The 6046-nt window shown below is 40.9% G+C and overlaps 1 pseudogene; it reads left to right on the top strand.

Annotated features, from left to right (window-relative positions):
* The first annotated feature begins 967 nt into the window (after positions 1–967).
* On the top strand, positions 968–1570 carry LOC107399887 (zinc finger protein 120 pseudogene; annotated as a pseudogene).
* Positions 1571–6046: the final 4476 nt, after the last annotated feature.

Raw genomic sequence — 6046 nt, 5'->3', positions numbered from 1 at the left:
GTCATAAGGAGCAAATCAGTAAGCAGCACTCCTCCATAGCCTCTGCATGAGCTCCTGTCTCCAGGATCCTATTTCATGAGGGCTTTTTTTCTTACTTCATAGATGCCCACTTTCTTTGTTATCTCCCATGGCAGGGAGAAAAAGGAGAAGTGTGTTACTTCCTCTTTTTATAAGGACACTAATACAGTCTGAGGGCTCCACCCTCCTGATCTAACTATCTCCCTAAGACTCCACCCCCACATTCCACGACACTGGTGATTCAACTTCAGCACATCTCTGTGTGAATGGGAATAATTATAAATGAATTCATACAGTTTGTTCATGTACAAAAGATTTGACATTTAAAAATATCAATGCTTAACCAAATTTACACAGTATAAACTATTTCTATCAAAATCTTAGCCCAGGTTAGGACATTCTAAATATATAAAGCCAAAGAAGCCAGAATAGCTACATTACTTTTGAGAGAGGCAAATGGGTAGGAAGAATCAGTAAGCCCGATTTCAAAACGTACATAGCTGTAGTAATTGAGACTATGTGGTCCTGGCAGATGGCTAGACACACAGACCAAAGAACAGAGTATGGAACCTAGAAACAGATCCACACAAATTAGCCCAGGTGATTCTCACAGAGTAGAAAAACAATTATAAGGAGAAAAGTAGCTGTTTCTAATTGAATATGCTAAAAGATGATAGCTACAAAGGAAAATAAAACCTTAAATCCCATATATTATCTAGAAATGAGAGATGAATCATGAGCTAAAATGGAAATATAAAACTACAAACTCATATTTTAAAAAGCAGGGAAGATATCTTAGGAAAATTTTCTTACTCTTGGCACCAAAAGTTGTGATCCATAAATGGAAAGAAATTAATAGTAAGTTAGTCTTCATCAAAATTAAAGCACTTGCTCTGCAAAATGTCCCACAAAGAATGAAAAGATAAAGACTGAAAGAAAGTGTCTTCAGACGTGGCTTTGAAGAAGAGCTGGTTCCAGCAGTTTTGTGTGGTGTGCTGTGAGTCCTGCTGCAGTGAGCTGAGCCGAGAGCATGGACAAGCTGGGAAACCATGATTTGAATGCGGTGACCTATGATGATGTGCATGTTGGTTTCACTTGGGAAGAGTGGACTTTGCTGGATCCTTCCCAGAAGAATCTCTACAAAGATGTAATGCTGGAGACCTACAGGAACCTCACTATTATAGGGTACAATTGGAAAGACCATAATATTGAAAAACCTCGTCAAAGCTCTAGAAGACATGAAAGGTATGAAAAAAGCCAAACTGAAGAGAAACTTTCTGTATATACTCAATATGGTAAAGACTCTGCATATGATAGTCAGCGTCAAAGGCATAAAAGATCACATACTGGAAAGAAACCCTATGAAGGTAATCAGTGTGGTAAAGCCTATTCTCATCACAATATACTTCAAATCTATAAAAGAACACATACTGGAGAGACACCCTATGAATGTAATCAGTGTTGTAAAGCCTTTGCTTATCATGGTGCTCTTCGATTACATAAAAGAACACATACTGAAGAGAAAAAAAAAAGACTGAAGGAAAGTATTTGAAAAACATATATCCAACAAAGAACTAGTCTCTAGATGATTAAAAAAAAAAAACTTTTCAAACTCAGCTGTTTAAAAAAGCCAATAAGCCAATTAGAAAATGAAAAAGGGGCCGGGCGGTGGTGGCACACGCCTTTAATCCCAGCACTCGGGAGGCAGAGCCAGGTGGATCTCTGTGAGTTCGAGGCCAGCCTGAGCTACCAAGTGAGTTCCAGGAAAGGCGCAAAGCTACACAGAGAAACCCTGTCTCGAAAAAACCAAAAAGAAAAAAAAAAGAAAATGAAAAAGGGAGACATAAACAGTTTTTTTCTCTAAAGAAGCTATGCCAATGAGAGCACATTCCCCATCGCCAGCTCTGATGGAGGCGCTGGTAAAAGCAATCATGAGAAATCACTACAGACCCATCAGAACAGCTAAAGTAGAGAAGAGTGACTTACTACATGCCAGAGATGCACAGAAACTGAATCACTTGTCCATTGCCAGGGAGACTGTAAGGCAGTGGAGACTCTGGAAGACAAACTGGAACTCTTCCAAAAGAGAACATGCTACTGTCTTCTCATTGCTTAATACTGTTGAGATGAGAACACAATAGAAATGGTGAGCAGGTGACCATGTGCCCAGGGTTAAGGCTAAAGGGCAGGTAGGAGAGAAGTGGACATGGCTAGGAGAAGGCCCTACATCTCTTTGGGACAATGTCAGTGTCATGGTTGTGATATTGTAGCAAACCTTGCAAGGTTTATCAGTGAGGATTGGGAGTAAAGAGTACACCGGGGATCTGAGGAGGTGGTTCAGTCAGAAAAGTGCTTGCCATGCAAACATGAGAGCCTGAGTTCAGATGCTCAGCACCCACAGGGGCATGTTCCTATGATCCCAGCTCTGTAGAGGCAGAGGCAGTAGGAGAAATCATAGGATTCACTGGCCACCCAGTCTAGCCAATTGGTGCACTCCAGGATCAGTGAGAGACCCTGCCTCAAAAAAGTAGAGAAACGATAAAGAAGACACCTGATGCCAACCTCTGGCCACTGTGAGCACCCCAACATATCTGCCCACACACAAACATAAAACACACACACAACCCACATAATCCCTTAGACCTTTTTACACTGTTTGTTACAATTTTATGTGAATTAGTAATTATTTCAAAATAAGAAATTAATTTTTTATAATACATATTATCTTTCTTTGGGGTCTTCTGCAAGAATGACTTGTAATTCTATGAACATTTATGTGATTGAATGCTACTACTTAATAGTAGTAGCCTACTTACTGAATGAAGTATTCGGGGTTAACAAAACTTGATTTTCACTTATGGAAAGTGGAAGGTTACTTTATTACTCAGTTTTCTACTAGGAAAGACACCTGTCAGGCAACCTCTGATGTCTGGAGGGAGCTCTGGGGTGAATACTTAGGACTGCTAACTTACTTATCTGTAGTTTTCCATGTCTCCCACAGGTGCTCTGTTCGATGGTACTTAAACCGCTCATGGTTTTGCCTCACAATCATTAACTGAGTTTGTCAGGCTTGTTTACTCACCTTTGTGTTGTAGAGAAACTCCCACTTGTATTGCAATATGCCCAGCCTACGACTTTCCAACTGGGCTTGCTCAGGTCATATGTGTTGTGGTTTAAATGAGTCGTCCTCACCTGTTTTTCTAAGCAGATCAAGACATGATCCCCAAGAATCCGCTTGGATGCTGACTTTTCCTTGCTCACACTGAATTAGGCCTCCACCGGACCGAGAGGAGCTATTGGATAGAGAGTCTGGAAGGTCTTTTGCTTTGCCTACTAACCACAGCAGAACAAAATCTGAAGATCTTGACCTTCATTTCTCTATTTTGAATAACGCTTTTCTCTAGCTTAGCTCAATACCAGGAAGTCCAGATTGAGGTTGGCAGAAAGAGCAACTCTTTATTTTGGAACAAAAAGAGACCAGATACATGAAACACCAGCTACACAAACAGCCATGTGCGTATTAATAACATTGATTCTGTCTTGCATTCGTGTCTAGGCAGAGGGTCTTCTTATTTCAGCTTAAGGATGCATGGTTAAGAAGAATACATTTTCACTGCCCACAGAACAAAGTGGCCTCTGTCCACCTGCCGATGCCATTCGCATTAGAGAAGGACTCTCTCAGGTTGCTTAGGAATGATGGAGAATGTGTCTCTCATCCAAGAAATGAAATGATACCTTCAGGTGAGTCCAGAGTCTGAATCCTCAAAGCAAGGATTTAGGAAAGCATTTGAGAGGATCAGGTTTAAGCCAAACAATCCTTTAAGAAAGAAATTCCATTCAAGATCTCGTTTTAAAACAGGAAATTAAACAGTCTGTAGAAGGCAAACTCAGAGTGCTAGCACCCTTCCTTCCAACTGTTTGCTGTGTGAAACTCATTGTGGGTCATCTTTGCATTGGAAAATGTTTCAATTTGCTGGTGGTGACCACACAGCTCCTTTAAAGGGCAGCACTCAAAATGTAAGCAAAATGCACCATTTGTGAGCCTTACCAGAGCTATGGCCACTTTAACAAGCCTTGAGCTTCCCTGCTCCCAGGATATTCAGCCCTTCATTAGAATCTGGTTTATTCTCACCATGCCTGTAGCAGCAGAAAAGACCAAATACAGAATCTGAGTTTGTTGAAGCCCTGGATGTGTTAACGTAGTTTATTAAAATTATTTGAGGCCATTCAGAAAGTTGAGTTTGTGAAGCCAGCATCGGTTGGCACACTTTCCAGATGTTTCTTATTTTTAAGCTTTCATTAAGTGACTATCGGCAGAGCAGCTGACACCGTATAAATGCAACAAGATTTGAAACCCCACCCAGTAAATACCTCTTTCAATTGCTTTCAACAAAGCCTTCTCCACAACTGAATTACACATTGTTCTTTCTAAACCCAAGAAGAAAGACTCAATACACATCCTCCGAAATTCCTGCCAGGGCAGAATGTTGGTGCAAAGTCCTCTTGAAGCATTTAATAGTGAATGCTTAAAATTAATCTGATTTTACTGGAATGTTCTTTCTGTGTGCAAAAAAAGAAAAAAAAATGAGAGGTTTAGAGAAAAGTGTTCAACTGGGTCAGGATCTTCACATGTTTTATTCAGAGAGATGCTTGGTGGAAGTGTTGGAAACTGTCCACCATATTCAAGAAACAGTAAAGAGGCTGACGGTAAAGGTGACGAGATGTGGAAAGGAGTGGACAGAGCTAGAGGAGACAAGGTTGGGGTAATATGGACCAGACCTTGCTGAGCTTTGCACCCCTTGGAAGCTTCAGCATTCAACCGTGAATATAAAAGGAACCCAAAGTAGACAAACAGTAAGATACGGAACAGAACATGGAGGGGAGTCGGCGTTCCCGGAAACACAGAGCTCCAAATGGGAATCAGGGAAGGGAACAGATGCCAGGAACTGAGCCAACAATGTGCACCACACACTCGACTTTCCCACAGAGAATGACAGAGAGAAAAGTGTGGAGAGTATGATTTTGAAAGCAAAGACATTCATACATCAGTAACACAAACACACACACACACACACACACACACACACACGGGGTGAAGAGAGAATATTTGCATCTCTAATATACCTTTGTAGCCATGACAAAGTGAACAGCGCAGAGAGAAGAATGGAGAATCAAGTGCTTTCTTTGATCAGGCTGTTTTTCCAAGTGAGGGTTGACCTGAGGAGTTCAGACTGCTCAAGAATATGTGTCCTGAGCTCCACCTGTCCAGTATTTCAAAAAACAGTCAGACTTGGCAGTTAACTGTGTCTACAATTCTTACATAAAATATGTTAAACATCTGTCCCTGATCATCTTAAACATCCCTGCCTTTATTGAATCTGAGACTGGCCCATTAGCATAGAATTTAACAAGTGGGAAGGTTTTTCCCATCCAGTCTTAAGACTATTATTTTGTTCTGAGAGTGTCATGATGCTGCAAAAGATGTGTCTAAGGTTCTGCTGGGTCTCTATAGCATAATCATTCTTTCAGGATTAAAAGGAAAATGTATAATAATTAATCCATGTCCTCATAGGCAGGTATTATCAATTTGGGAGCCACATGAGATGAATTTGGCCCAATTCCTATTAAATAGATGTTCACCCCTGTTTGCAGCTTATGGCTTAGAGATAATTCTTTTTGTCACCAAGAAACTTATTTTCCACGAAAAATGAACTTCTGTCAGTATGAGTATATGACTGGTATGGGACTTCTACTCAGATATCGCGGAAACCTCCGGACAGCCGTGGAGGAAGGCTCTTTCCACACAGAGTGGAAAATACTGCCAATTAGGTTCCATGTATCGGGGACCGGATCAGGCTCTTTGCATGCAATTGTCAATTGTCAACCCTTCACAGTTGTGTGGCCCCAGATAATGTGCATAGTACCTTTGAGCTTCACTTTCCCATCTGTACTATAGAATATCACAGGGTTGTCATTATAAGAATTAAATGAAGATATTCTCTGAGGGTCTCAGAGGCTTCCTCTTCAA

This window comes from Peromyscus maniculatus, chromosome 3 (genome assembly GCF_049852395.1).
Source record: "Peromyscus maniculatus bairdii isolate BWxNUB_F1_BW_parent chromosome 3, HU_Pman_BW_mat_3.1, whole genome shotgun sequence".
Taxonomy (NCBI): domain Eukaryota; kingdom Metazoa; phylum Chordata; class Mammalia; order Rodentia; family Cricetidae; genus Peromyscus; species Peromyscus maniculatus.
This window is presented reverse-complemented; position numbering and strand designations above follow the sequence as displayed.